The 22,236-nt window shown below is 43.1% G+C and overlaps 1 long non-coding RNA gene across 1 annotated transcript in view; it reads left to right on the top strand.

Moving 5' to 3' along the window:
• The first annotated feature begins 8,800 nt into the window (after window positions 1–8,800).
• The window catches only part of LOC126106896 (uncharacterized), a 53,455-nt gene continuing 40,019 nt past the window's right edge, over window positions 8,801–22,236 (top strand). Inside the window, exon 1 of the long non-coding RNA XR_007523416.1 lies at window positions 8,801–8,872. This is a non-coding gene — a long non-coding RNA (uncharacterized LOC126106896). The remainder of the gene's footprint in view (window positions 8,873–22,236) is intronic.

Genomic DNA, 22,236 nt, shown 5'->3' with positions numbered 1-22,236 from the left:
GGTGAGACGCACTAGCACTCGCCCCAGTTGTACAGCCGACGTTGCTAGCCATGGTTCACTGAGAATTACGCTCTCATTTGCCGAGACGATAGTTAGCATAGCCTTCAGCTACATTTTGCTACGACCTAGCAAGGCGCCGTATTCAATTGCTATAATACTTCTGTATCATCAAGAGCAATGTTCTACAAATGTGGATTAAAGTTAAGTATTCCAGAAGCTACGTACTTTTCTTTATAGCATTCATTCCGTATCCTGTTTCAGACCTCACGCCAGCCTGCTTGAATTTAACGCGTGCATTTCGGCCTTCTCTAGCTATACAACAATTTTAACATTGCAAGTATAGGGCGTTCCGGAGCCCCTTAAAGCGCCAATCGAACAGCTACAGTAGCAGTATAGAGGGGCAGTAATGTAATGAGTTGGCTTTGCAAATGGCACTACAAAATATGTGGCGTGATAATTCACTTGCACTTAACAGTGTATGTAGGCGGTTGTCACCGGAGAGTTTATTGCAACGCGTGACAAATCGCTGCAGCGAGCTCTTCATGGTATTATGGCGTGAAGGATGTTATAAATCGTGTTCTCACAGCAGCAGTCGTGGAAATCTCCCGGGTTTCGGCACCATTTTCCTCATGTCGTGAATCACACCAGTAAGCAGCGATTTGTAGCAAGTCACAGTCGTACATGTGACAAAGAGTTCACAATATGTTATGTCTTACAAAGAGATATAAATGTCTCGACGAATTAAATTCCCGACAGGAGAAGAAGGTTCGATCGACATGCGGATTTTACAGAAATGCTTCAATCACTAACAAGGGAATCCTTGGAAAAAAGAAGAGGTTCTTTTCGTGAAACGCTGTTTGAGAAGGTTGTGGTACACTGCAGAATGATCCTAGAGCTACCAAAATACACCTTGCGTAAGGACTGTGAAGATCAGAGAAATCAGGGCTCATGTGGAAGCATATAGGCAAATGTTTTTCCATCGCTCCATTTTCGAGTGGAACAGGAATGGGAATGACTAGCAGAGGTACAAGGCACCCTCTGCCACGCACCATATCGTGGGTTCCGATATATGTCTGTAGATGAAGGTGCAGAAGTTTTAGTATACTGATAGTAAAGTCATGAACCCCACACGAACTGCTACCTTCAAGGGATGATATTCTTTATTACGCACGGGGAAGTAAGAGAAATTTAAACTGAAGAGTATACCCGTGAATGAATTTAATGATGCACTTCCGTAAATTCACGAGAAATTCCTGAGAAAACACTCCCTTCCCCTCCAAAAAAAAAAAAAAAAAAAAAAAAAAGGGCTGAAAAATTTTTGAAAAATTGAGTTTTTGGTACCAAACCCGAATCGTGGATTTCAAGACAGCTATGCACAGCAAACGGTTGAAATTTTTATGATTTAATGCTAAGATCCCGGGCTAGAGCAACCTTGGAAATTGTGACTTTGTAGGCTTCCCTGTCTTAATAAGTTTGAAAGTCTCTTCGGCTTTGCTGCCATATCCTGCATTCAACTTGATTCAATATTTCAGCGATCCAGCTGTCGGCCATCTTTAGGAGAACGCTGCTACTGCTCCTGAGTTTCAGCGGGACTTACCAGCAGCAGCGTTCTCATGAAGATGGCCAACAGTTGTATAACCGAAACATTGAACCTAATTGATTTGAGGCTGGGCGGCAGCAAACCCGAAGGAACTTTCAGCCTTGAAAATTTTCCTGATCTCTTTATCCGTTTCCGAGATACGAAGGTCCAAGTTACCCTACTTGTTCACGTAAAATGCGCTCAAAATGCCAGGATAATCCCAAAACTAAGATCTCCTATTTTTTTATAAGTATGTAGACCTGTTTACTTCTACAATGGTTTACATCAGTTTATAGCTTGAACATTTAGCTATTTTTCGACATTATCACCACTTCTGTCGATGCATTTTTGTAGACGCTGTGGCAGTTTTTGGACGCCCATGACATACCAACAAGCCGCCATCCTGTTAAGAAAGTTATGAACATCTTCTTTCACCTCGTCGGCGGAGCTGAATCGCTTTCCGACCAAATGTTCTTTTAACCTACGGAACAGGAGATAGTCATTGGGCACCAAGTCAGGACTATAGGGTGGGTGGGTGATTATGTTCCACTGAAACTGTTGCAGGAGAGCAACGGTTTGCCGAGCGATGTGTAGGCGAGCGTTGTCATGGAGAATGTGTACGCCCTTGCTCAACATTCCTCTTCTCCGGTTCTGAATTGCCCGTTTGAGTTTTTTCAGAGTCTCACAGTAACTGTCAGCGTTAGTTGTGGTCCCAGTGGGCATAAAGTCGACCAACAATACCCCTTTCCGATCCCAAAAAACGGTTGTCATGACTTTACCGGCAGACTGTGTTTGTTTGAATTTTCTCTGCTACGGCGAAGAAGGATGCTGCCACTGGGGTGATTGTTGCTTGGTCTCGGGTGTAAACTGGTATGCCCAGGTTTCGTCACCCGTGATAACTGAGTCCAGAAAATTGTCCTGTTCGGCTGCAAGGCGGTGAAGAAATGAGCGGGAAGCATCAACTCCTTGCGCATGTGGTCCTCAGTCAGCATGCGTGGCACCCATCTTGCGCACACTTACCGTTAGTTCAATGTTTCCGTTAAAATTCTGTGAATGGTGCTTCGGGAAACCTCAGGAACCAACGTTCAAAGATCATCCAAGGTGATCTGCAGATCTTCACGCATGCTTTGCTGACCTTCAACTCTGTGTCCTCAGAAATTGACGGTCTCCCGTTCCTTTGTTGGTCGTGAATTTCGGTCCGACCAACTGCAAAATGGTTCAAATGGCTCTGAGCACTATGGGACTTAACATCTGAGGTCATCAGTCCCCTAGAACTTAGAACTACTTAAACCTAACTAACCTAAGGACATCACACACATCCATGCCCGAGGCAGGATTCGAACCTGCGACGTATCGGTCGCGCGGTTCCAGACTGAAGCGCCTAGAACCGCTCGACCAACTGCAAACTCTCTGCACCACTTACGAATATTTTTGACATCCATGCACGACTCACCATACACTTCCGTCAGTCGGCGATGGATTTCAATCGGCGCAGTGCCCTTTGCGTTCAAAAACCGAATAACTGTACGCAATTCGCACTTGGAGGTAACATCCGACGGGAGCTCCATTGTCAACGGCTGCCAAGCCAAGACTGAGCGCCTCAGCGCGGCGTGCGGATGTTTACACACAGCGCGTGAAGCACTCTTCATAACAGTGTGACCAACTACCACACAAACAGAGTTCTGTTCTTATAAAAAAAGAAAAATAGGAGACCATACTTTTGGGATTACCCTCGTATGTGGAATGACGCGAAAACATAGTTTATAAAGTGAAGTTGCACTGAGAAATATGATGTAAAGTGTCTCCGTCATCATCAAAAGGGTTCTGGGAACACGTTGCAGAGCTGAAGCACATCCAAAATGTTTGTGCAAGTAAAACTACGAACTGAGGTGTAAAATTAGTTTTGCGTTATTTCAATTTCACGAAAGTAAACTATCAAAATTTTACTGATCCATCAAGTTCCTTTCATATGAGTGACATCCCCTGCAGTGGCAGGCAAAAGAAGAGAATCAGCGGAAAAATGCTTCTAGTGCAACACAAAAAAGGCGGATTTGCTCCCATTTATTCGAAGATTCGGACTGAAAAGTGGCGTACCAGCTGCCTCAGTCCACCTTCCTGGCCACACCCACTAGTTCATCGATGTATGTCACTCAGCCGCATCTACTCCCACTTGCCCATTCTTGCTCACTCATTCGGTCGTTATCTCTTTGTGTCTTTACAACTGTCATTGTCTCCTGCCTATCAGCCACAGTCTCGTTCCTTCAACTACTGTCTCTTCTCGCTGTCTCCCTCTCGTTCTCTGTTACTGCTACTGCCTCACTCATTTCTTCTCACTGCTGCTGTCTCTTCTCACTGTTACTATTTCTCTCTTCCACAGCGTCATTGTCATAAACTCTGTCTCTCATTATCACTGACTCTCAATCACTTCCTCTTTCTCCTTCTCTTTTTCTCTCTCCCACTGGTACTGCCACCTTCACTTTTTTACGCATTGCTGTTCCCTTGTCCAACTAGTATGTTCTACTGAAACTGTATCCCTTTCTTTCTCTCATGCTGCCGTTGCCTCCTACGCTCTTTCTACACCACAGTACCTGTCTACTATCTTCCAGGATTTATCACTACTCTGTCTTGCTCCCGCTCCCACTCTCTCCTCTGTCAGCAGAAAAAAAAATCGCAAATATGTTCACATGCTGTTGTGTACATAGTTCCGCGTAGTCAGCGCGTACACAACTTTCCCACTAGAGCGCGCCCCACTAAGCACAACAGCGCAGGCGCAGCGCTCGTCTGTTTCCGCACTACGAGATGGCGCTGCCATAGAGACGGACCAAATTCCGCTTCCGCCTATCCGCGTATTAATACGTAACGCAGCCAGTGAGATTGCTGCTAACGTGCAACCTTTTCTCCTCGCAGATCAAACTCGTGCAGTGATACGTGAATGTGTGAGGCATTATAACGAGTGTACAGATCTCCGTTTAGTCAGTCTGCATTTGTCTGCACCAGTCTGTACCAGTCTGCATTTGTCTGCGCCAGTCTGTACCAGTCTGCATTAGTCTGTACCAGTCTGTACGAGTTCTACATTTGTCTGTACCAGTCTATAGTCAAATTTCAGTCTGGGCCTAATAAGATTACCATATTCCTGTACATAGCCATGAAGATAATTGTATAGACACTTTCTCAAGTATCAGAGAAATATGTGAGAATAAGATTAATGTACCAGTACCAAAGGAACTTCAGACTGTCAATTGTAAATACCATCCAGAACCATGTTAAGTAATTTTATACTTGTTATCATTTTAATAAATGTGTGTGAAAATTAATAAAGTTCTGCTTAAAGTTGGGCACCATCAATCTGCTACTCTAAGCGTCCAAGTGGCATTTCTATCATCTGACCTAACGGCAGAAGATAAACACGCCACGATAAGACCACGAGACATATTGCTGACACTTGCCTACTTTGTTAGAGCGACAAGTCAAATAATCTGATGGTGTGTTACTGAAGATCTTACAGTATGCACACCACACATGCCAATACAGCAATACAGTGTGTTTGAAAAAGAACTCCCTAGTTTCAATGTGTCAGGAAACTGTACAACGTGACATACATTATTCTAGTTTGTGGTGTCTGATTCATCAACTCCCCAAGTTTGGTTCCCCTGCAGTTGGCAGGTACTGCTTGACCTCGAGACAGCTCCAGTGCTGTTTTTTTCCTCTGTTCCCTCAGTTCAGTCCAGGTGTGCGTGCAGTGCAGTGCAGAGCAACTCAGCAGCAATGTGTACTCCGCAACAGAAAGTGCAGTGTGTTATTTGGCCTGTGACAACTGAGTCGGTTATAACAGTGCAATGTAATTTTAGGCGTCAGTACGGTGGTGAACCACCTACAGCGAGAACTATCCATCATTGCCTAAAGTGTTTCAAGTAAACCAGTACTGTTTTAAAAGCAAAATCGCCAGGTAGACCGAGAACTTCTGAAGATGTTGTTGAACAGACTGACATTTCGTGTGTTTGGAGCATGAAGAAGTCATTGGCCAGATGTAGTCTACAATTAGGAGTGCCTAAAGGCACTGTGTCTGATGATGTGCATAAAAGACCTACGTTGCGCACCTACAGATTGCAGCTGTTGCATGAAATAAAACTTACTGATAAAAGGTATGAGTTTGCTGCTGACCTTCTACACAGATTTGATGATGATGTCAATTTTTTAAGAAAGATTCTCTTTTCTGATGAGGCTGCATTTCATCTCAGTGGAACGGTTAATCGTCATAACTGCAGAATTTGGGAAGGGGGGGGGGGGGGGCGGGAGCAAAGCATCCAAATGAAGTTATTCAGCATCAACGTGACTCTCCCAAAGTTAATTTCTGGTGCGTTTTGATGGAAGATCGTGTGATTGGTCCTTTCATTTTTGGAGAAAAAACAATAAACGGGGATCTTTACTGTGCCATGCTGACAGAGTACGTCTTTCCCCAAATGGACGATATTGAGCCAGAAAAGGGGCTTGTGTTTTGCCAACAAGATGGCGCCCCACCTCATTACAGTAACCATGTGCGTGCGGCTCTTGACACTCGCTTTCCAGGAAGGTGGATAGGCAGGGGTGGCCCAATATCTTGACAACCACTAAGCCCAGACTTAATCCCACTAGACTTTTCCTTTTGGGGCCACATAAAAATGTTGTGTACAGTGGAAAGATCAGAGAGATTAGTCACTTACGGGAAAGAATCGTCGCTGCGGTTGTGACAGTTACGCCTGAAATGTTAGTGAATACGTGGCAAGAAGTGAAATATCGTCTCGAAGAGTGCAGGGCAACAAATGAATCCCACGTTGACGTCTATTAACATTAAAGAAAACTTAAAGGAATTCTCTTTCATTATATGTACTCACTGATGTAGATTTTCATTAATTTCATCATTAAATTTATACTTAAAACTAGGGAGTTCTTTTTCAAACACCCTGTATTTTTGCGAACATTTTTGCAGTTGCTGAGGAAGGAAGAACGAGGCAGTTGGTAATCCAATTTTCACTCCGAGTCTTCTAATAAGCGGGGGCATATTAGCCTTTTTTATGCTCCGATAGAAGCATTTTTCCGCTGGTTCCTTTATTTTCTCTACCACAGAAGGGCATATTACTCATACGAAAGGAACTTGATGGGTCAGTAAAATTTTGAGTGTGAAATTGAAATAACGCAAAACTAATTTTACACCTCAGACCGGATGTTTCGTGCACAAACATTTTGCGTGTGCTTCAGTACTACAACATGCAGTTCCCAGAACCCTTTTGATGACAACGGAGACATTTTACATTAGATATCTCCGTGCAACGTCGCTTTTAAAACTACGTTTTCGCCTCACAACACATTTTACGTGCATATTTTAGGTGCTCGAGTAGGGTAACTTTGGACCTACGTATCTCGGAAATGGATGAAGACATCTGGAAAATTTTCAAGGGTTTTCGAGACTGGAATCTTAGGACTATATCTTCGAAATGACAACCATTTGCTGTGCATAGCCGTCTTGGAATCTGTAACAAAATTTTCACCCACTCGCTAACAGCTTGTACACCCAGCCCCCCCTTTTTTTTTTTTTTTTTTTTTAAAAGAAAAAGGTCGGCTCTATCCCCTCCTGTCTCTCTCTCTCTCTCTCTCACAAACACACACACGGTATATAAACATCATAAATAGAAGTTAGTAACGAACATATACTTCGTTAGGTTGTAAACAAATAGGTAAACATACCAAAGAAAATAAAACACGTAATGGAGTCGCAATATTTACGCTGTGAAAAGCAGTGTACGACGAAATAGTTGTACGAGTGACAAAAGAACAATAGTCCACCACAAAAAACAGTGATAAACATGATGAACAGTGTGTGAAAGGCAAGAACACGAAGATGTGATTATATGCAGTGATAAAAGTGGTAGTGCGACCTGCAGACCAGATGTGAGGAAACGCAGATCAGCAAATCTTTTTTACAAAAAATCGTGAAGTGAACTGTTTGATAATCTATAACTAACACAATTGTATCGTCATTGATCCCACTGATGATGCCTTAGAACAGGAGAAGGCGAAACGCGTATGGGATAAATAAAGTAACTAGCAACAGGAAAAGACAGTTTTATATACAAAACAAGTATTTATATGCTTGCTGCGGAGGATGGCCACACAAACAAACTTGTTATTTTAGCGCTTGTTTGTGGAGGAGGGAGGGCTCTCAGAAAGCGGCCGTGAATTTCCGCAAATGCATCGTTTATTCATTCACTCATTTATCCACTGGTACACCCTTCAGTTTCGTTAAACACGGGTTTATCACGGCTACACCCATCATCAATCAATTTATTTATATTTTACGTGCATAGTTTACACGTAGGAGTGGGGTAATTTTGAAACCTTGTATCTGGGGAAGGGAGAAAGATAACAAGAACATTTTTAAGAATATATCGTAAAAATTTCAGCCATGTGCTGTGAATAGCAATCTTGGAATGCTCGGCTCCGTTCCGAGGAACCGTCCTTGAACTGAAGGTGTCTCCATAAGTCCCATCAAACCGACCGCAGGCCATATCGAATGTAAAAAGAAGCAATCGATTTGCTCCATTTGCCGAAGCAGTGAGAAGTGTGAAATATTCATACTTTGACTCTGCACTGTAGAATAGTGCCACTAAGACTGCCATTCTATTGAGTACACAAATGTTTCCTGGCCAAAGTGGTATCCAAAACCGTTGACCCCATAGTTTTATGACGAGTAGAACCTGAGGTATGAGCACCGGAAAATCCCGTTTTAATGCGCGGCGTTTTGGAACATATCGATAAGCAGGCTGTCTCGTGCATACCGATTTCATTACAGTTCCTCTCTATCGCCTCGGTGTAGATTCGACCTTCTCTTCTTAACTAGAAAGATACGTGTGGAACTCCCGATTCAACATCGTGTGATTCCCCGAAGATGATTAGCAGAAACGATGAGATTAGATTATCATAGATAAAATAATGGGAACGTGTTGACTGGGAGTATTATTTGTAATACTACGCGTGCTACTCAAAGTCGTATTTTGGAGAGTTTTTGTGCTTTTCTTCATTTCGCGTGGAAGCGTGGGAAAATATTAATCCCACTAAATTTCATTCGAATAACTTCTTAGCTTTAAAATTTTGGTTTCTCTTCTTATTTAGCTAGATACGGATGGATCTCTCGAGACAACGGCATGTAGTTCCCCGAAGGTGATAAGATTAGACAACCGTGAATAAAATACGGAGAGTGCAGAGTGCGGAGTTCGTCTTTTGCTGTGACAACAACGGCTACCGTCTCGTCAGTAACAGGTATGTTATTTCACAGTTCCAGAGTCAGTATCGGTGTGTGTCTGTGTGTTATGCTAATTGTGTGTTATGCTAACGGGAATCAGAAGTGAACAGCCTGAAACAATATAATTCGACAGAATCTTTATTAACCTACCAGTACGTTTTCCATGCAGTCTGCTTTTCAAGGAAAGCTTTACATTTACGCGAAAATACATACGCTGATGTGCCAAAATATTATGATCACCTGCTTAATAGCTTGTTTTTTCCGTGTTTGGAACGAAATAAGTCACTTATTCTGCGTATCAAGGATGCGACAGTTTGTAGGTAGGTTTCTGGAGGTCTGTGGCATTAGATGTCTACTAGACTTGGCCACTGTTTCTATGTTTCGATACAGTGTATCGATACGTGGAATGTTTCAGTGTTTCGGAACGGTTGTGGTTCACTGTTTCGAAACAGTGGTGTTTCATTCCGCCCCTGTCTCGGACCAGATTCGATCTCGAGCCAGACACAGAAACTGTATCGTTGTTTCAAAATAAGGCTGTTTCAGTCCACCTGTGCCTGGAACGGACTAATTGTATCGAAACAGTGATGTTTCATTCCACTCTGTGTCGGACGAGATTCGGGCTCGGCACAGGTACTGAAACACAACATATCACTTCGTGAAACTCTTTTAAGAGTGTTGAAATCTTTTTGACAAGCAATAGCATGAAGCTTAAGATATCCGAAAATAAAGCTTCGTTTCTAGCTGACTGTCCTGTTTCGAAATGGCGTAACATCTGCTTTATAAACACTAACCAAACAATAAAACAACGCATACTATTCACATTCAAAATAATAAATATGTGAAAATCATTCAGTTAAATTACACTTTTTATAACATACGCTTCTCTGTTCATGTACAGTAATCATATTAAGAAACGCAAGTAAGCCTACAACATTTTGAATAAAAAAAGGCGTAGAGTGGCAGTTATTAGACATATACATAAATTTGATGTAGGTATAATTGCAAGCAATCTGTTTGACAAATCACTGATAGTGTAATGGTGTACGGGAAGGGCTGGGAAGCATGGTGAATTTATAGTAACGGTTCGAAACACCTTGAAAGACAAAAAAGATTCTGTTATATTTTGTTATTTATCGAATTATTTGGCGTTATTTGTGAGTCTATAGTCAATGTGCCTATTATCCACAATGATTCCCTTTGTGTGCATGGAAATTAGCAGGATGGGTATATTACCCATACTAACGGAATGTGAGAATCCCAGTAGCATATCCGTAGTTTCTGCAGTTTGCTCCCACCTCCAGTTCCGTTCGTCGTGGTTCTTCTGTCTTCAGCTATGGCTGTCCTCAGCCAATTGAAAAGTGTGAAAGTCACGCGACACGAAAGCAGCGCATTTGCTGCAGGAAGTACGAAACTGCCAAGACGCCAAAGTGATAGTTTCATACTTTCTGCGACATGATTAGCGCTCTCGCACCTCATTTGTGTTTATATGGACATACTTACACAGAAGACATTCAAGACGATAAAATGTGTAGGTTTATTAGAATACAAAACACAAACTGTTTCACTGTTTCGAAACAAAGTTTCGGAACATTACATTGTACTGTTTCATTTGTTTCGAAACAATTACGTGTTTCAGTTTGGCCATCTCTAATGTCTACTCACAGGTCATGTAATTCGCGTAAATAACGGAGCGCTGATTTGCGTGTGAGGTGATTGCGCCCGTTAGTGATCTACATGGGTTCCATAGGAATTCCATCGGGCGAATTTGGTCGCCGAGCCGTCAACGTGAGTTCACTATTACGCTCTTCAAACCACTGTAACACAGTTCTGACTGCGAGACGTGGACAGTTATACTGATCAAAGATGACATCGCCCCGAGGAAGACATCAATCATCTACATCTACATCTACATCTACATCTACATCCATACTCCGCAAGCCACCTGACGGTGTGTGGCGGAGGGTACCTTCAGTACCTCTATCGGTTCTCCCTTCTATTCCAGTCTCGTATTGTTCGTGGAAAGAAGGACTGTCGGTATGCCTCTGTGTGGGCTCTAATCTCTCTGATTTTATCCTCATGGTCTCTTCGCGAGATATACGTAGGAGGGAGCAATATACTGCTTGACTCTTCGGTGAAGGTATGTTCTCGAAACTTCAATAAAAGCCCGTACCGAGCTACTGAGCGTCTCTCCTGCAGAGTCTTCCACTGGAGTTTATCTATCATCTCCGTAACGCTTTCGCGATTACTAAATGATCCTGTAACGAAGCGCGCTGCTCTCCGTTGGATCTTCTCTATCTCTTCTATCAACCCTATCTGGTACGGATCCCACACTGCTGAGCAGTATTCAAGCAGTGGGCGAACAAGCGTACTGTAACCTACTTCCTTTGTTTTCGGATTGCATTTCCTTAGAATTCTTCCAATGAATCTCAGTCTGGCATCTGCTTTACCGACGATCAACATTATATGATCATTCCATTTTAAATCACTCCTAATGCGTACTCCCAGATAATTTATGGTATTAACTGCTTCCAGTTGCTGACCTGCTATTTTGTAGCTAAATGATAAGGGATCTATCTTTCTGTGTATTCGCAGCACATTACACTTGTCTACATTGAGATTCAGTTGCCATTCCCTGCACCATGCGTCAATTCGCTGCAGATCCTCCTGCATTTCAGTACAATTTTCCATTGTTACAACCTCTCGATACACCACAGCATCATCTGCAAAAAGCCTCAGTGAACTTCCGATGTCATCCACCAGGGATGCAGGGATGCAGGTCGTTCGCAGATGTCAGCTTGTCTTCGATTGTTACCACAAGTCCCTTGCAAACGGAGGGGAATGTGTTGTCCCACAGCATAATACGCCTCCCGGCAGGCCGCATCCGTGGAGCGCTACACGTTTAGAGCCGCCATTCACCTCGATGACGGCGTTTGAAGGGACGACCATCGACGTAGCGTAGCACATAAATGTGGTTCACTCGAGGAGCCGACACCTTTCCATTGATCGAACCCCGAAGGAACCCTGCCCACTGCAGTCGTAATTCACAACGTCACTGAGGCAGCATGTGAACACGTAGGGGTGGTCTGCTGCGGCGCTCCGTGTTCAACAATGTTCGATGACTGGTGTGCTCCGAAGCGTGCCCCCTACATTGTGCTCTTTCGGCAGAGCCCAGCTAGCACTCAAGCTTATTTCAAGGTGGATATTGAGTTTACGTTCAGTTGAAAATTCAAGATTGAAAAATCAACCTGTTACACAGCTTGTTTCAAGGTGGGTATTGAGTTTAGGTTCAGTTGAAAATTCAAGATTGAAAAATCAACCTGTTACACAGTTTACATCAAGCTGTAAAAATTTAGCTTGAATTAAAATAATTTTCCCAAGCTTGAAATAAACTGTAATTCCCCTGGAAGGCTGTACAGCAGATGCGCGCGCAGCATAGCTTCCATAGACGTCCACGGGAAGCGCCACAAGCGTTTATAAGCCGTGACGTAAGGGTGGGAGGAGATTAGTGTTTAACGTCCCGTCGACAACGAGGTCATTAGAGACGGAGCGCAAGCTCGGGTGAGGGAAGGATGGGGAAGGAAATCGGCCGCGCCCTTTCAAAGGAACCATCCCGGCATTTGCCTGAAGTGATTTAGGGAAATCACGGAAAACCTAAATCAGGATGGCCGGAGACGGGATTGAACCGTCGTCCTCCCGAATGCGAGTCCAGTGTCTAACCACTGCGTCACCTCGCTCGGTGTGACGTAAGGGTGTTGTCGTGTGTGACGTCATGACGGCGCGGAGTTTGGTTTGAGTGTGGCTGTCTCCAGTTCTGTTTTATCTTATTTTATTTACTTTTCTGAGCCTTGCTATGTTTACGGCCATTTTACCTTTGTGACGCGCGTTAATGGTTGTGGTTTGTTGACAAGTTTGTTTTATACTAGAAAACAGTTCGGTACGTTAATGTTACAAATGTTAAATATTACGTAACGTAAAGTTACGTTTACGGCCATTTTACCTTTGTGACGCGCGTTAATGGTTGTGGTTCGTTGACAAGTTTGTTTTATACTAGAAAACAGTTCGGTACGTTAATGTTACAAATGTTAAATATTACGTAACGTAATTAATTAGGTTCAATAAATTCAGATTAATACTTATATAGCTTAAAACAAGCTGTAAATACCAGGCTGTATTCCACGTGTGTAGATACAGCTGGAGCCAAGCTTGACAAGTCAAGCTTGAAATATAGCTTGAACTCTGCCAACTTTGATGTTTATTTCAAGCTAGAATCCAGCTAACAGGCTTGAATATTCCAGCTTTGATCAAGCTTATATACTTGAACTTTACAGCTGGAAACAAGTTTGAAACCGGCTTACTGTGCTATCTGGGAGATGCCACACATTAGCATCTGTCCTACTTTACGGAGCACACGAGCCTCCGAACCCCACGCTCTGTGAAGAGCCGTGGACGTCGAGCCATTTGTGTGCTTCTACGAGGGGCGTTTGAAAAGTCCGTGCAAAGTCCGAGAGATGGCACCACTGGCGCGTATCGAGGTCATGTTTAGTTAGTAGCATCTTTGGAAAGAACACACACCCAAGTTTCAGCCATATTGGTCTATTTCTTTGCGTTTGGCATTCGCGGGAATCAAGGAAGACTAGTGATTGACAAAAAAATGGACGAAAAAGAATTTCGTGTGGTGATTAAACATTGCTTTATGAAAGGCATCGCCTCAGGAGACTGCAGTTCCTTCTCTAAATCCTCGCACCAACGAAAAAATGGCAGACATCGAAATAAGTGTCCAAGGAATAGAAAAGCAACTGGAATCACTCAACAGAGGGAAGTCCACTGGACCTGACGGGATACCAATTCGATTCTACACAGAGTACGCGAAAGAACTTGCCCCCCTTCTAACAGCCGTGTACCGCAAGTCTCTAGAGGAACGGAAGGTTCCAAATGATTGGAAAAGAGCACAGGTAGTCCCAGTCTTCAAGAAGGGTCGTCGAGCAGATGCGCAAAACTATAGACCTATATCTCTGACGTCGATCTGTTGTAGAATTTTAGAACATGTGTTTTGCTCGAGTATCATGTCGTTTTTGGAAACTCGGAATCTACTATGTAGGAATCAACATGGATTCCGGAAACAGCGATCGTGTGAGACCCAACTCGCTTTATTTGTTCATGAGACCCAGAAAATATTAGATACAGGCTCCCAGGTAGATGCTATTTTTCTTGACTTCCGGAAGGCGTTCGATACAGTTCCGCACTGTCGCCTGATAAACAAAGTAAGAGCCTACGGAATATCAGACCAGCTGTGTGGCTGGATTGAAGAGTTTTTAGCAAACAGAACACAGCATGTTGTTATCAACGGAGAGACGTCTACAGACATTAAAGTAACCTCTGGCGTGCCACAGGGGAGTGTTATGGGACCATTGCTTTTCACAATATATATAAATGACCTAGTAGATAGTGTCGGAAGTTCCATGCGGCTTTTCGCGGATGATGCTGTAGTATACAGAGAAGTTGCAGCATTAGAAAATTGTAGCGAAAGGCAGGAAGATCTGCAGCGGATAGGCACTTGGTGCAGGGAGTGGCAAATGACCCTTAACATAGACAAATGTAATGTATTGCGAATACATAGAAAGAAGGATCCTTTATTGTATGATTATATGATAGCGGAACAAACACTGGTAGCAGTTACTTCTGTAAAATATCTGGGAGTATGCGTGCGGAACGATTTGAAGTGGAATGATCATATAAAATTAATTGTTGGTAAGGCGGGTACCAGGTTGAGATTCATTGGGAGAGTCCTTAGAAAATGTGGTCCATCAACAAAGGATGTGGCTTACAAAACACTCGTTCGACCTATACTTGAGTATTGCTCATCAGTGTGGGATCCGTACCAGATCGGGTTGACGGAGGAGATAGAGAAGATCCAAAGAAGAGCGGCGCGTTTCGTCACAGGGTTATTTGGTAACCGTGATAGCGTTACGGAGATGTTTAACAAACTCAAGTGGCAGACTCTGCAAGAGAGGCGCTCTGCATCGCGGTGTAGCTTGCTCGCCAGGTTTCGAGAGGGTGCGTTTCTGGATGAGGTATCGAATATATTGCTTCCCCCTACTTATACCTCCCGAGGAGATCACAAATGTAAAATTAGAGAGATTAGAGCGCGCACAGAGGCTTTCAGACAGTCGTTCTTCCCGCGAACCATACGCGACTGGAACAGGAAAGGAAGGTAATGACAGTGGCACGTAAAGTGCCCTCCGCCAAACACCGTTGGGTGGCTTGCGGAGTATAAATGTAGATGTAGGAGAGAAGCTTGATAAACATTATGGTGACTCTGCACCTTAGATTAGGACAGTTTACAAGTGGTTTCAAAATTTTCGTAGTGGCTATATGGGTACAAGTGATGCTGAACGTTCTGGACGCCCTGTGGAGGTTACGACTGCAGAAATCATTGATAAAATCCATGATATGATGATGGACGACAAAAGAGTTAAGGTGCGTGAGATTTCTAGTGCTGTGGGCATCTCGAATGAACGGGTACATAATATTTTGCACAAACATTTGGACATGAGAAAGTTATCCGCAAGATGGGTTCCACGACTGCTCACGCTTGACCAAAAACGGAATCATGTGAAGTATTGCAAGGATGGTTTGCAGCTGTTCAGGAAGAATCCGCAGCACTTAAAGCGTCGTTTCGTCACTGTGGATGAAACATGCATACAGTACTATACTCATGAGACCAAGCAACAATCTAAACAACGGGTTAGCAAGGGAGAATTGCACCAAAATAGGCGAAAGCCATTCCTTCGGCCGGAAAGGTTAGGGCGGCTGTCTTTTGGGATTCGCAAGGGATAATCCTCATCGACTATCTCGAAAAGGGTAAAACTATTACAGGTCCATATTATTCATCGTTATTAGACCGTTTGAAAACCGAGCTGCAAGAAAAACGCCGGCGATTGGCCCGCAAAGAAGTCCTTTTCCATCACGACAATGCACCAGCACACACCCAGCAGTTGTGGTCGCAAAATTATTGGAAATAGGATTCTAACTCGTTTCACATTCCCCCTGTTCTCCAGACGTGGCTCCCTCGGACTACTGTTTGTTCCCCAATTTGAAGAAATGACTGGCGGAAAAAAGATTTTATTCAAACGAGGAGGTGACTGCAGCAACTAATAGCTATTTTGCAGACTTGGTCAGTTCCTATTATTCGGAAGGGATCAACAGCGTTGGACGTAGGATATAAGTCTAAAAGGAGACTGTGTCAAAAAATAAAAGAGATTTACCCCAAACACGTGAGTAGTTTTTATTGTCGCACGGACTTTCCAAACGTCCCTCGTACCTCTTTCCATGGTTGCTCACGACAGTAGACGTGAACTGTCGGCCAACTTCGCCGTTTTCGTGATACTCGTTAACGGGCTCTGTGTAATATTAATCTGCCCTTTGCCAAAGTCCCTTACCTCAGTCGATTTCCCCATTTAGAGCCCACATCTTCGCCAGGGTGATCCTCCGTCCGTGTCCGCTTCGCTTATCCACATTTGTTACCGCGTCACGTGGCCGCAACGTCACCACGCGACATCCAACGTCAGTGGTCATCATGTTTTGGCTCGTCAGTGCTTATTTGCATGTAATTGACGTTATAGGCTCACCTCCATATGTGAATAAGTACACCATATTCCTATGTAATTTCAATTACATATCTACATATCACTTTAGTAAGTACATTATATCTGTATATACACAACTGGTCATTAATATTGCTACACCAAGAAGAAATGCAGATGATGAACGGGTATTCATTGGACAAATATATTATACTAGAACTGACATGTGATTACGTTTTCACGCAATTTGGGTGCATAGCTCCTGAGAAATCAGTACCCAGAACAACCACCTCTGGCTGTAATAACGGCCTTGACACGCCTGGGCATTCAGTCGGACAGAGCTTGGATAGCGTGTACAGGTAAGCTGCCCATTCAGCTTCAACACGATACCACAGTTCATCAAGAGTAGTGACTGGCGTATTGTGACGAGCCAGTTGCTGGGCCACCATTGACCAGACATTTTCAATTGGTGAGAGGTCTGGAGTATGTGCTGGCCAGGGCAGCAGTCGAACATTTTCTGTATCCACAAACGCCCTTACATGACCTGCAACATGCGGTCGTGCATTATCCTGCTGAAATGTGTTTCGCAGGGATCGAATAAAGGGTAGAGCCACGGGTCGTAACACATCTGAAATGTAACGTCCACTGTTCGAAATGTCGTCAATGGGAACATGACTGACTGAGACGTGTAACCATGCACCCCATACCATCACGCCGGGTGATACGCCAGTACGGCGATGACGATTACACGCTTCCAATGTGCATTCACTGCGATGTCACCAAACACGGATGCGACCATCATGATGCTGTAAACAGAACCTGGATTCGTCCGAAAAACTGACGTTTTGCCATTCGTCCACACAGGTTCGTCGTCGAGTACACCATCGCAGGCGCTCCTATCTGTGATGCAGCGTCAATGGTAACCGCAGACATGGTCTCCGAGCTGACGGTCCATGCTGCTGCAAACGTCGTCGAACTGTTCGTGCAGATGGTTGTTGTCTTGGAAACGTCCCCATCTGTTGACTCAGGGATCAAGACGTGGCTGCACGATCCATTACAGCCATGCAGATAAGATGCCTGTCATCTCGACTGCTAGTGATACGAGGCCGTTAGGATCCAGCACGGCGTTTCGTATTACCCTCCTGAACCCACCGATTCCATATTCTGCTAACAGTCATTGGATCTCTATCAACCGCGAGCAGCAATGTCGCGATACGATAAACCGCAATTGCGATAGGCTACAATCCGACCTTTATGGCACGCATTTTTTCTCCTTACACGAGGCATCAGAACAACGTATCACCAGGCAATGCCGGTCAACCGCTGTTTGTGTACGAGAAATCTGTTGGAAACTTTCCTCATGTCAGCACGTTGTAGGTGTCGCCACCGGCGCCAACCTTGTGTAAATGCTCTTAAAAGCTAATCATTTGCATATCACAGCATCTTCTTCTCGTCGGTTAAATTTCGCGCCTGTAGCACGTCATCTTCGTTGTGTAGCAATTTTAATGGCCAGTAGTGTATTATAATCCGTACTTAGTACTGAATGCTAGAACCATTTTTACGTCGACTGTAGTCTGTTATAATTTTATTGTGTACAAATTGACTTTGTTACTTCGTGTACTACGTAGCTGTCCTTTTTGAAATTACAGCAATATTAAAAATCTACGGGCTAATACAAGATAAAAACACACTTTTTAACACCGATACACTCTGCGAGTCACAGCTGCTGTTGCATTACTTACAGCAACGCCAATTAAAGGAATACCGTTGTTCTGTATTTGAAAACCATTTAGTGTTAAGTACGAACAGTAGTTTCCAAATATAAGGACACGCATTTCAGCGACGTAACGGTAAGTAATGGAACAGCATCGTAATTGGCGGTATAACGATGCCACGAAAAGTGTTTTATCTTTTACCTTGTACTAGCTCGGCACAGGACATAAGTGGCCAGCGACTTACTACACAATGTAGTTAAGTTTATGTGCACAAAGCAACTGTGACAGCCTACAGTGCACATAAAAATGGTTCCACTATTCAGAAATTACGTCTAGCCTGTCAAATGATTTAAATGGCTCTGAGCACTATAGGACTTAACATCTGAGGTCATCCGTCCCCTAGAACTTAGAATTACTTAAACCTAACCAACCTAAGGACATCAGACACATCGATGCCCGAGGCAGGATTCGAACCTGCGAACGTAGCGGTCGCGCTTTTCCAGACTGACGCGCCTAGAACCGCACATCTCGAAACTAACAGATTATATTATTGTAAATATTTTGAATGGGGGGAAAATGGAGAGAGTATTTTGCTGTTAACTATGGTACCTGATGTTTAAGGGGATGTCGTTTATTTAGCCTCGTGCGAATACGCCGGATTTCGACATAAGCGCACCTTGTTCCGTGCAATGACATCTACATCTACATTTATACTCCGCAAGCCACCCAACAGTGTGTGGCGGAGGGCACTTTATGTGCCACTGTCATTACCTCCCTTTCCTGTTCCAGTCGCGTACGGTTCGCGGGAAGAACGACTGCCGGAAAGCCTCCGTGCGCGCTCGAATTTCTCTAATTTTACAATTGTGATCTCCTCGAGACGCATAAGTAGGGGGAAGCAATATATTCGATATTTCATCCAGAAAAGCACCCTCTCGAAACCTGGACAGCAAGCTACACCGCCATGCAGAGCGCCTTGCTTGCAGAGTCTGCCACTTGAGTTTGCTAAACATCTCCGTAACGCTATCACGCTTACCAAATAACCCTGTGACGAAACGCGCCGCTCTTCTTTGGATCTTCTCTACCTCCTCTGTCAACCCGACCTGGCACGGATCCCACACTGATGAGCAATACTCGAGTATAGGTCGAACGAGTGTTTTGTAAGCCACCTCCTTTGTTGATGGACTACATTTTCTAAGGACTCTCCCAATGAATCTCAACCTGGTACCCGCCTTACCAACAATTAATTTCATATGATCATTCCACTTCAAATCGTTCCGCACGCACACTCCCAGATATTTTACGGAAGTAACTGCTACCAGTGTTTGTTCCGCTATCATATAATCATACAATAAAGGATCCTTCTTTCTACGTATTCGCAATACATTACATTTGTCTGTGTTAAGGGTCAGTTGCCACTCCCTGCACCAAGTGCCTATCCGCTGCAGATCTTCCTGCATTTCGCTGCAATTTTCTAATGCTGCAACTTCTCTGTATACTACAGCATCATCCGCGAAAAGCCGCTTGGAACTTCCGACATTATCTACTAGGTCATTTATATATATTGTGAAAAGCAATGGTCCCACAACACTCCCCTGTGGCACGCCAGAGGTTACTTTAATGTCTGTAGACGTCTCTCCATTGCAAACAACATGCTATGTTCTGTTTGCTAAAAACTCTTCAATCCAGCCACACAGCTGGTCTTATATTCCGTAGGCTCTTACTTTCTTCATCAGGCGACATCGCGGAGCTGTATCTAATGCCTTCCGGAAGTCAAGGAAAATGGCATCTACCTGGGAGCCTGTCGGATACTTGAAAGAAGCGATCAATAATTCTGATACACTTTTCTGGGAAACAAAAACGGGGATTGAAGTCAAACTTTCGCCGGATAGCTTCTGAGCTTGGATTTCAACAAGATTACCGAAGGGACCCACGTTTGGAAATAAAGTGCAGCGAATTACCATTCTGTGACGAATAGTAGTTTTCTGATTACGACTGCTTCTTTCAAGTTCCTTTGTGCTGTATAACCGTATATGATTTCTGTGAACATTTGTACTAAAATTACAATTAAACATTTATGAACATAGGACATGGGAAATTGACTGGTGATTGATAAATAACAAGTCAAATAACTGATTCACAGTAAATGATGACAGCCAAAACAGTTGCAGGATAAAGATTTATTAAAATTCTTGACCCCGGTTTCGGTATATCTAAATATACCTTCATCAGAAGTAAAATACACTAAAATCACATCCTGCAATGAAGATTCATAAAACTCAGTTCATAGGCGAAGTACTGATGCTATGCTGTGTTCACATCGACCCTCTGTCCATAATCATGTTGTATAAATGGAGATGATGTTTTAACTACTGACGACGCCTTTGGCACAATTGTTTTATGAATCTCCATTGCAGGATATGATTTTAGTGTATTTTGCTTCTGATGGAGGTAAATTTAGATATACCGAAACCGTGGTCAAGAATTTTAATAAATCTTTATCCTGAAACTGTTTTGGCTGTCATCATTTACCATGAAGAATTTCAACAGATGCTGTTTCAGCCATGTTTAAAATCTTCAAATAACTGCATTCAGTTTGTAATTAATTTTTAATAAGCTAAAGAGAAACTTACTTTAAACATTTTTCCACCCTTTATCGTGGCTGACAATGCTACATAAACCAGCCTTTGTGCTAATAATTACAATTCCTCAGAAATAGGCAAATATCCATTGCTTTTTTTATGTCATACTTCTTGATATATTGAGATGTTTCACAGGGAACCTATTCACATTACATATTTTAAATTCCGTAGAAATACTGGAACACGTGAGGCAATACTGACCCTACGGCTTATCTTAGAAGCTAGATTAAGGAAAGGCAAACCTACGTTTCTAGCATTTGTAGACTTAGAGAAAGCTTTTGACAATGTTGACTGGAATACTCTCTTTCAAATTCTAAAGGTGGCAGGGGTAAAATACAGGGAGCGAAAGGCTATTTACAATTTGTACAGAAACCAGATGGCAGTTATAAGAGCCGAGGGACATGAAAGGGAAGCAGTGGTTGGGAAGGGAGTAAGACAGGGTTGTAGCCTCTCTCCGATGTTATTCAATCTGTATATTGAGCAAGCAGTAAAGGAAACAAAAGAAAAATTCGGAGTAGGTATTAAAATCCATGGAGAAGAAATAAAAACTTTGAGGTTCGCCGATGACATTGTAATTCTGTCAGAGACAGCAAAGGACTTGGAAGAGCAGTTGAACGGAATGGATGGTGTCTTGAAGGGAGGATATAAGATGAACATCAACAAAAGCAAAACAAGGATAATGGAATGTAGTCAACTTAAGTCGGGTGATGTTGAGGGTATTAGATTAGGAAATGAGACACTTAAAGTGGTAAAGGAGTTTTGCTATTTGGGGAGCAAAATAACTGATGATGGTCGAAGTAGAGAGGATATAAAATGTAGACTGGCAATGGCAAGGAAATACACTAAGCAGATTCAGAAGGATGTAGGTTGCAGTAGGTACTGGGAGATGAAGAAGCTTGCACAGGATAGACTAGCATGGAGAGCTGCATCAAACCAGTCTCAGGACTGAAGACCACAACAACAACAACATTTTAAATTATAAACTGCAATGAACTGTAATAACGAGCGTCTACACATACAGACAGACAAAACGTAAGTGGTACAGGATTTAATACACATTTTGTTTTCACATTGTATCTCATATTTTGTAACCTCCCCATAGATAAAAAAATATATATTATAGCATTCACATTTAGCGTAACCTACCAACAGATAAATTCCGTAACCTACCAATAATAAAATGTGACTAACCTCCTAATTAAAAATGTGACTCATATATAACCTTTCAATAATTAACTGACTGTGAATCTAAACTGGTAAATTTGGACGTCAGTAATGCTGCGTCATGGCCCTGAAAGGTCATACTGCATAAATTGAAAATTCTTACCTCAATGAAGTCGCTGGATAACGCGTATACATCTGCTCCTATTTTTCTGGCACAGCCCAGTGCAATGCTGGCCGATAGATTTGTCATGTATAAAAATAAACAACTGATTTTTCTTTC

This window comes from Schistocerca cancellata, chromosome 10, assembly GCF_023864275.1.
Source record: "Schistocerca cancellata isolate TAMUIC-IGC-003103 chromosome 10, iqSchCanc2.1, whole genome shotgun sequence".
Lineage (NCBI taxonomy): Eukaryota > Metazoa > Arthropoda > Insecta > Orthoptera > Acrididae > Schistocerca > Schistocerca cancellata.
The sequence above is the reverse complement of the archived record's forward strand: the minus strand, read 5'-3'. Positions and strand labels throughout refer to the sequence as shown.